The sequence below is a fragment of the Ochlerotatus camptorhynchus genome, unplaced genomic scaffold (genome assembly GCF_037179485.1).
Source record: "Ochlerotatus camptorhynchus isolate MF236.1 unplaced genomic scaffold, CSIRO-AGI_Acam_v1.1 ptg000077l, whole genome shotgun sequence".
NCBI lineage: Eukaryota > Metazoa > Arthropoda > Insecta > Diptera > Culicidae > Ochlerotatus > Ochlerotatus camptorhynchus.
In genome coordinates this window covers 5355492-5365891 of record NW_027040567.1, presented here as the reverse complement: position 1 = coordinate 5365891, position 10400 = coordinate 5355492, and positions in this window count along the sequence as shown.

Sequence of the window (10400 nt, the reverse complement as noted above, 5' to 3'; positions counted from 1 at the left end):
GTTTACAATGTTGGAAGCATAATTAAAAGCACGCCTGGGGCAGGATCGTGAGCAAATCGTAGGGTCCGGCGGGAAGTCGTCTGATAAGATGGCAGATGGAATTGCAAAATCCTTGACGGTTGAAGCGCCAGATAGTGGGAACTGTTAGGGAACACTCGTATTGCGTCATAGCAAGTGAGATAAAATAAATTAATTAGTTGCTGCTTGCAAGAAGTCAAAGCTTTTGAAGTATATGCGTACACTGAAATGAAAACATATTACTGAAATTCCATGATATTTTCTAAATAAATACAATTTTTAAGCCAACCAAAAACATTTTCTAACTTTAGACGCCATTAAGGTGACCAAAATAATACCTCGCTATAATACCTCTTGTTAGGGGAAATGGATGTAATGTCAGCCTATATGCCCCTAATTTGGACCCATATACATTCAGCAATCGACTAAATTATCAATAGCGACCAAAAATTGCCATTAGTACCGTCCCAATTATGCGTTCATCTAGATAAAATTGATACATATCATTGATTCCTATAATACGGTCGATCTGGCATTAACGAATACACGTACCAAATGGTAAATATTTGAGCTAATTGGGACCAAACACTTATTGTACGCCAATTTGAAGAAATAACATCCTGATGTCTTTTGAGAAATTGTTAAGCAGAAACTTGACCACCTTTTGGGCAGCGTCAATTTCCGATAGGTCACAAGTCTGGTTCTGTGGAAGATCCGGAACATCCGTAAAAGTGGCCAATTCGAGAAACTGATGCTAGAGCTCTGTGTTTTTTTTTTCGAAACCACTCATAGACATCTTAACAGAATGAATTCGGAGTTGTGATAGCATTATGGACTCTGGGGAATACGGATGGCCCACTGGAGGATCCGGAGCATAAAGGCTGACTAAAAGTAAATTGGTACGCTCCTCGCGCGCCGCTAGCACGCATCTAGTGTTGGGAATCGAAAATCTTTGACAGTGGTTTGTTTACACTTCTATAGAGAACAACTGGTGCAAGTTTGATTAAAGCAGTCGATCGCGTTCAGAAAAAACGTCAAATGGAACTCGAAAGAAGAAACAATATTGTGCACAAACACCTGAAAAATCTGGAGTGGTCTGGTTCTAAGCTGACTAAAGTGCTGAAGATGCCGAAAACAACAGTTTGTCGAGTGCTCAAAACCTACAAGGAAACTCTGAGTGTGGGAAGGATTCAGCGGACCTATGGACCTGGGCTGCGTATCGAACGACAACGGCCAACGATACATGAACTTTGCAGCCTCTCGGAGTATGGTAGTTCGAAATACCTTTTTCCCCCGCAAGGATATCCACAAAGTCACCTGGAGATCACCTGACCAACACACAGAAAACCAAATCGATCACGTTCTAATCGACGGGAAATTCTTCTACGACATTATCACCGTCCGCACGTACCGTAGTGCTAACATAGATTCGGACCACTACCTAGTTGCAACACCCGTCGAAGTCGAACGCCGCGACCCATCATTGCGGAATTACGGGACGCCGGAGTTGCCCAGGACTACGCGCAGCAGCTGGAAGTTGCACTACCCACGGAAAAGCAGCTTGGCGCAGCTTCTCTTTTTTTTTATTCAGGGGGGAATCTGCTCTCCGACACCTGAGAAGATAACTCAGGGTGTGGGGATGGGAGAAGTAGCGCTCCCGACCCACTAAACCTTACCCTGTGCTCTTGGCTCTTGCCCTTCCCCGGAACCGCCCGAAAGCATTACATCATGGGAGGGGGTCGGGTGCGCTGTGGCGTATCACTAGTGGTGTGTCAGACGTGACACTCGCTACTGCACAGTGAGCAGCTGTGCAGGGCCTTCCTCTTGTTGTTCGCTGTTAATTGTTCGCCTGAGTTCTAGAGCAGACGTGATAGCCAGCCAACTGTCCAGGGTAGCACAGGACAGATGCGACCGCTTACCAGCTGCGTGTGCTAAGCACTCTAAGAACCCGGTGTCACTCCTGCCTTTGCACAACGAGGGTTTGTGCAGGGCTTATCGACCTCCTGGGTCCTTACTCTGCTGTAGTTCGTGTAGCCGCAATATCTCTCCCTTGGGTTCGATAATTAGCGTTTCCAGGGCACACCACGAGGAGGCGAACTACTTCATGCCCCAGCTTCTCTGGAAGATGGCTGGAGGGACATCCGGTCCGCCATAGGTAGTACTACCGGCCACAGACCGGTGTGCTGGTGGAGCGAGTCGATTGCTACCCTCAGGGCGTCTTGCCTCCAGACGAGAAGGAGGATGCAACGAGCTCGTACGACTGAATCTCGGGAGGAACGCCGCGTCGCTCTCCGACCGGCTAAGGCAGCCCTCAATAAAGAGATCGACAGACGCAAGCGCGCGTGCTTTGACAGCCTATGCCAAAGCGCCAACACGAACCCATGGGAGGATGCTTACAAAGTGGTCATGGCAAAGACCTGCGGCGTGACGGCACCCCCGGAGAGATCACCAGCGGTACTGGCTCCGATCGTTGGGTTCCTGTTCCCGCGTAGGGACGTAGACTCCTGGCCGCGGATCCCAGGCGCGGATTAGGGAGAAGTGTCTAGAGTGACGAACAGTGAACTTGGCGGTATTGCCAGGTCGCTGGTGGTGGGCAAGGCCCCGGGCCCAGATGGGATCCCGGTTGTGGCTCTGAGGGCGGCCGTTGCGGAAAATCCAGACATGTTCCGTTCTGTTTTCCAGACTTGTCTGGACGTAGGCGTCTTCCCAGACGCGTGGAAGCGGCAGAAGCTGGTGCTGCTTCCGAAGCCAGGAAAACCCCCTGGGGACCCGTCAGCATACAGACCCATCTGTTTGCTGGACACCACTGGGAAACTGCTAGAGAGGGTCATCCTCAACAGGTTGTCGGCCTACACCGAAGGTGTAGACGGCCTGTCAAGCAGCCAGTACGGGTTCCGAAAGGGCAGATCCACGGTGGACGCCATCCGCGACGTCATCCAGACGGCAGAGGTGGTCCATCGGAAACGAAGGGGCATTCGCTACTGCGCGGTGCTAACCTTAGACGTGAAGAACGCGTTCAACAGCGCGTGCTGGGGGGCGATAGCCCGCTCGCTACACCAGCTCCAAATTCCCGGAGGGCTGTATAAGATTCTGGAAAGCTACTTCCAGAATCGTGTGTTGACGTACGACACAGAAGATGGCGAAAAATGCGTTAGAGTCACCGCAGGTGTGCCACAAGGCTCCATCCTGGGCCCGGTGTTATGGAACGTCATGTACGATGGACTGTTGAGGATAAAATTCCCGGTAGGCGTGAAAATTGTAGGTTTTGCCGACGATGTCACGCTGGTAGTCTGCGGGGAATCCCTCGAGGAGGTAGAGCTGACAGCGGCCCACTGCGTCAGGCTTGTGGAGGAATGGATGAGAACCAGGAAACTGGAGCTCGCCCATCACAAGACGGAAGTGGTCGTAGTCAACAATCGCATGTCAGTACAGCATGCAACGTTGACAGTCGGCGGAAGCACAATTAGGTCTGTGCGCTCTCTAAAACTCTTGGGGGTCATGCTCGACGATAAGCTCAGCTTCGGCTGCCACGTCGAGTACGCCTGCAAGAGAGCGTCTATGGCTGTGGGGGCATTATCCCGTATGATGTCAAACAGCTCGGCAGTGAATGCCAGTAAGCGCAGGCTCCTCGCTGGGGTCGTAGTATCTATCCTCAGATACGGCGGCCCTGCGTGGGCTGCGGTACTGGATATTGACTGCCACAGGCAGAAATTAGAGAGTACACACAGGCTAATGTGCTTAAGGGTGGCCAGTGCATACCGCTTTATCTCGAGAGAGGCCGTCTGTGTCATAGCAGGGATGATGCCAATCAGCCTTATCATTAAGGAGGATGTGGCGTGCTATGACGCGAGGACCGTTCGAGGGGTGCGCAACAACGCGCGAGTTGTGTCGACCGCGAGATGGCAATTGGAGTGGGAAAACTCCACAAAGGGGAGGTGGACTTACCGCTTGATACCTTCCGTATCAAGCTGGGTCAACAGGCGCCACGGGGAAGTAAACTTCCACCTGACACAGTTCCTGTCAGGCCATGGCTGCTTTAGGAGCTACCTGCATAGGTTCGGACATGCAAGTACTCCCACCTGCCCCACATGTGCTGGTGTCGAGGAGACCGCCGAACACGTCGTGTTTGCCTGTCCACGTTTCGAGCCAGTATCGAGCGCTATGCTAGCGATATGCGGAGCGGATACCAGTCCGGATAACATCGTTCCTAGGATGTGTGGTACCACCGAGAACTGGAGCGCGGTGGTGACTGCGGTCACCCACCTAGTTTCGGTATTACAACGACAGTGGCGAGCCGAGCAGCAGCTACCTACTGCCCGACTAGATCGTTAGAGTATTGCTAGAGAGGCGCCATAGCGCTACAGCGGCCCCTCCCACGAAGTAATGCCTTCGGGCGGTTCCGGGGAGGCCAAGGGCCAAGCGCACAGGGTAAGGTTTAGTGGGTCGGGAGTGAAATTCTCCCATCCCCACACCCTGAGTTCCTTCTCAGGTGTCTGTGAGCAGATTCCCCCCTGTATAAAAAAAAAAAAAGAAAAAGGTAGTACTGCTGCAGCGGCACTAGGTACTGCAATCCCGGACCGAAGAAATGACTGGTTTGAAGGCGAATGCAAACTGTTAGTAGTGGAGAAGAATGCAGCACGGGTGAGAATGCTGCAACACCGCACGAGATTGAATGTGGAGCGATACATACAGGCGCGGAACAGACAAAACTCGGTTTTCCGAAGGTAGAAGCGTCAGCAGGAAGACCGAGATAGCGAGGCGATGGAAAATCTGTACCGCGTAAACGACACACGGAAGTTCTACGAGAAGCTAAATAGTTCGCGCAAAGGCTACGTGCCGCAAGCCTATATGTACAAAGACTTGGATGGTAACCTTCTCACGAACGAGTGTGAGGTGATTGAGAGGTGGCAGCAGTACTATGACAAGCACCTTAACGATGAAGCAGCTGAAAACGAAGGTGGCACGGCAACATACCTTGGAGCACGCGCAGAAGGCGACAGGCTACCGGCTCCTGATCTTCAAGAAGTGAGCAACTACCAAGTGATCTATTAAAATACGGTGGTGCAGCATTGGCTAGAGCGCTGCACTGGGTAATTGCCAAGATTTGGGAGGAGGAGATATTACCGGAGTAGTGGATGGAAGGTGTCGTATGTCCAATCTACAAAAAGGGCGACAAGTTGGATTGCTGCAACTATCGCGCGATCACACTGCTGAGCGCCGCCTACAAGGTACTCTCCCACATACTATGCCGCCACCTGTCACCATTTGCAAGAGAGTTCGTGAGGCGGGACTCATGGGTGACCGCGCTATCACCGATCAAATCTTCGAGATTCGGCAGGTTCTGCAGAAATGCCGCGAATACAACGTGCCCACACATCATTTGTCCACCGATTTCAAATCCGCATACGACACAATCGATCGAGATCAGCTATGGCAGATTATGCACGAGTACGGATTTCTGGAAAAACTGACGCGATTGGTCAAGGCGACGATGGATCGAGTGATGTGCGTTGTTCGAGTATCGGGGACACTTTCGAGTCCCTTTGAATCTCGAAGGTGGTTACGGCAAGGTGATGGACTTTCGTGTCTGCTGTTCAACATCGCGTTAGAAGGTGTGATCAGAAGAGCTGGGATAGACACGAGTGGCACGATCTTCAGGAAGTCCATCCAGCTTCTTGGCTTCGCCGATGACATTGACATTTGTATTGGATATGTCATACAATGAACTGTGCATATAGTGGTGAGATCATTGGATAACACACGAGTATTGGTATATGTAAGTACCCCAAGCAGGATTGCTCTGGGATCGATGAGTAGGATAGTATGTGCAGTCGCAGTGTTCGGTCGATTGGTCAGAAGAATGTTCGGGAGTGATACTCGGTGCATCGAAGACAGTAAAACATTATGGCACGGAACTTTGAGACGATGGCGGAAACGTACATCAGACTGAAGACTGAAGCTAGGCGGATTGGACTTGCCATCAACGCTTCTTCTGCTTCTTCGCATTTCAAGCTTATTGCATATCGCATATTAGCTTATTGCGTGCTCTCAACTTAGTGTTCTAGGTGCACTTCCACAGTTATTAATTGAGAGCTTTCGATGCCTGTACCATTTTTGCATTTGTATAATTGTGTGGCAAGTCCAATCATACTTCTATGCCCAGGGAAGTCGAGAAATTTTCCAACCCGAAAAATTCCTATACCGGACCGGGAACTGAACCCAGCCACCTCCAGCATGGTCTTGCTTTGTAGCTGCGCCTTTACCGACTGAGCCATCAACGCATCAAAGACAAAATACATGAAAGGAAGAGGTTCTAGGGAAGACAATGTTAGCCTCCCACCCCGAGTTCAGATTGACGGTGTCGAAATCGAAGTGGTCGATGAGTTCGTGTATTTGGGCTCACTGGTGACCAAAAATGATACCAGCAGAGAAATTCAAAGACGCATTATGGCATTAATCGTGCCTACTTTGGACTCCGGAGGACGCTCCGGTCGAATAAAATTCACCGCCGCACGAAGTTGACTGTCTAAAAGACGCTGATAAGACCGGTGGTCCTCTACGGCCACGAAACCTGGACTATGCTCGTGGAGGACCAACGCGTCCTTGGTGGTTTCGAACGGAAGGTGTTGCGTACCATCTACGGTGGAGTGCAGATGGATGACGGAACGTGGAGGAGGCGAATGAATCTCAAATTGCACCAGATGCTGGGAGAACCATCCATCGTCCACATTGCAAAAATTGGGCGACTACGGTGGGCTGGGCACGTCGTAAGAATGCCGCACGACGACCCAGTGAAAATGGTTCTAGAAAGCGACCCAACAAGAACAAGAAGAAGAGGCGCGCAGTGGGCAAGGTGGATCGACCAAGTAGAAGGTGACCTGCGGACCCTTCGCAGACTACGAGGTTAGCAAACTGTGGCCATGGATCGAGTAGAGTGGAGACGACTTCTTCGGACAGCAGAGGACAACAAGGCCTTGGCCTGATTGGTAAGGTAAGTTTATCAAAATAAAATAAAAATGGCTCACTTACCCTATAAGATGTTCAACATTTTTCAAATCATCGTCGAGTTCAGATCATTCCATTCAATACTTTAAATATAACTGAGTCAATGTTCTAAGCAGCGAAACATTTCCAAGCTGATTTATAGCGTCTATGCGCGCTTTCATGAATATAAGATGTCCTAGGTCCTCCAAATCGTCCTGGGGTTTAAATCAAATTATCTGTTATATCAACCACGAATGATACAATGTCAATGACAACGGAACATGACCAAACAGTTTCCTGCAATCAATACTCATAAGTAGAATACAATTTATATGTATATGAGATGTTCTTAAACCTCCAAATTATACTGGAGTTCTGCTCAAATGAACTACTAGATGATTACCGACTGAGTCAATGCCCTTAGAAACGAAACATATCCAAACAATTTCATGGAGTCCAAGCACATCTTTTACGAATGATTTTCGTGTATTTAGGATGTTCTTGATGTTCCTCCTGGAGCAAATGTTATAAGATATTCAAGGTCAACCAGATATTTCACCGTTTATGCACATTATTTTGGTTCCCCGTTTATGGATAAAACATATTTTAAGTTCTCCAAACTATCCATATATTCAGATCATTTAATCTAGTAGATTAGCCTCATTTGTACAAACCTAAAAATTTGTCCTAGCCGTGTTTGCTTGAGCAAATCGCGATTTGATCTCCATGATGCACAGTGGGCAAAATTTGACAAAACCGCGACTAAATTAAATATCTCGGCTGCCAAACGGTTTCAGTCTACATGTTATACATATTCTCAACGGAAAAATTCTGCTGAATCGATCATTGGCCGGAGACTTTTGCGTACCGAGATAGAGGGCCGGGATCAACCCGAGTTCCCGGTAAAGTAGGAAATTCCACTATCTATCGACCTAACTTTAGACTTTACTTAACGTATATTACTGGAAATTGATTGTACTAAGTATATATGGTGTAAAGACACCATATACGCCCTCAGGAAAACTCTACTGGCCTAAAGGAGGATCCGGAACGACCGATAAAGTGGCCACATTATAAAAAATGTCATAGAAACTTGTGATTTTTAATATGGAAACTATATTTTGGTGTAAAGTGGCCATATTATGGTTCTCCGGATAATCTGGATTGACCGATAAAGTGAAATCCGTTCAGTGGGCCATCTGCTCAGCAGCCAAAACATCAGTACCAGGACATCCTGCCCTCACTCACCCGGAAGTGAAGTTGGCAGCCAGATGAATTGCAGACTGCCTTGAACAACATTTCAAAGTACAGGTTAACTGTCCGAAACCAGGAGGAAGTGGTAGTTTCAATAACGGCAGCCTTGCCCGCCGTTTGCTTTCAGAGCCTGACGTATTTGCCGATATTTTGAATGTTATTAGGAATATGATGCAAAATTTGAGACTGATCAGCAATTTGGCGCTTTCGTCACCGAAACTGAATGCTGAAAAGATGAAGTTGCTATACGAACATTGAAAAAAAAAAAGTATTTTGGAGGAGTTTCCGTTCATTAAAGCATTACACCTTCTTTGCACAAATACAAACATTTAGCAGATTATATCGATCAATTGATGATCATTTATTCATCACCAGGTGAATTATGGAAGAGTATTGGAACGCGGGTAAAGATCTATATATTTTTGCATTAGATATTAAAAAAGCTTTTGATACAGTCAAAATACAAAGTTTAAAGGACGTGCTGTTGAAATTGCAAGTACCATCCCGTTTAGTCGATAGGATTTTAGTTTGCGTTATAGATGAAATCACAAGGATTAAGTGGGAGGGACAATTATCTAAGGAAGCAAAAAGAGGAAAGGGAATTAAGCAGGGGTGCCCGTTATGTCCATCATTATTTAATTATTTAATACAAAGTGTTTTATTGAAATTAGCTGACAAAATTCCGGGACTTAAATTATTAGATTTGGGCTACCTAGAATTGCCAATAATTTTAGCATTCGCAGATGATTTGATTATAATAGCTAGAAATAAAGAAGAACTTGAAAAAATACTCAAGGCATTATTTGAAAAATTGAAGACAGTAGGATTAGAAGTGAATTTTGATAAATGTCAAGTCCTTATTAGGTTTGCCAACGATAAATCTAAATCGCTAACTGAAATAACTCTAAATGGTAATACATTCAAAGTTAGTGAGAAAATAAGATTTTGAGGAGTAACACTAACTTCAACTCTAAACCGGAAATTAACTAACAGGCAGAGATGCTTGAACGCTTATAAAACAAGTCACATTGTGGTAGAGTTCTGTAAAAAATTCAAACCAGCATGGGAACTAGGAAAACTTATTTATAAAACTGTTATAGCACCGTCATTAACATATGGTACAAAAGTGTCAGTTTTGACTAAGAAAAGCAGAATTTCGATGGCAAATTTTGAAAAACTAATACTGATAAATATATTTAACCATAACCAGATTCAATGCAAAAAAACTATTGGAGGGTAAAACGATCAACAGAAAAATAAGAATAGGGCGATTAAGCTACTTCGAACACATTATGCGCAGGGAAAGGGAACATCCTCTTAGAAAAGCATTTCAATTGAAGTTCAATAAAAAAAAAGAAGGAAGACCTAGTTTAACTTGGAAGCATTTTTTTGAACAAGATAAAAATAGATATAGAGATTTAACAGAGAGAGATTGGATAGAGTTAGTTAAAGATAGAGAAAAACTCAAAAAAGCAGCTGAAACAATTTATAAAGATAGTTCAAGCGAAATATCAGATGGGGAATCTACGGATGAAACGAAAGTGTAAGAGATAGATACAAACATTGGAAAAAATCAAGAGGAAATGAAGCCAAGATATGCAAGAGGATCAATAAACACAAAATTCAAGTAAAAATAGGTAGAGATAAAGGTAAAATTAACAAATAGATGTGAAATTCATATCAGTTAACACAAAAAATAAATAAACAAAGACTTGGGCTGCACATTACTTATGAGAGATGACGAACAAAATGGTTTCAATGAAAAAAAAACTATACATGGTAAGATAATTCTACAATGTTGATATCAAGATAAGTGACTGTTATTGATGAATCATTATATAAAACATATAAATTACAATATACATATACAAAAGGGAAGGGAGGGTCCAACAGGGCAACCAATTGAAGCGATTTGGATAGGGAGAGTGGGATTGCCAACTTCCTGTTGCTCACATTTCGTGGATAGAGGGCGGGCTCTTCTTCATACTCATGCGGCATCCTTCTGGACGAGGGCTTGTTCCATTGCGAATTATATGATCTTGGTTGCTGGAAGGAGATTCTTAATCTGTTCCCGGTGGGTTTCGTGTGGGTGTTTCTGCTTATGGGTCCACCCCTTCGTTTTTGGCCCTTCATACAGCGAATAT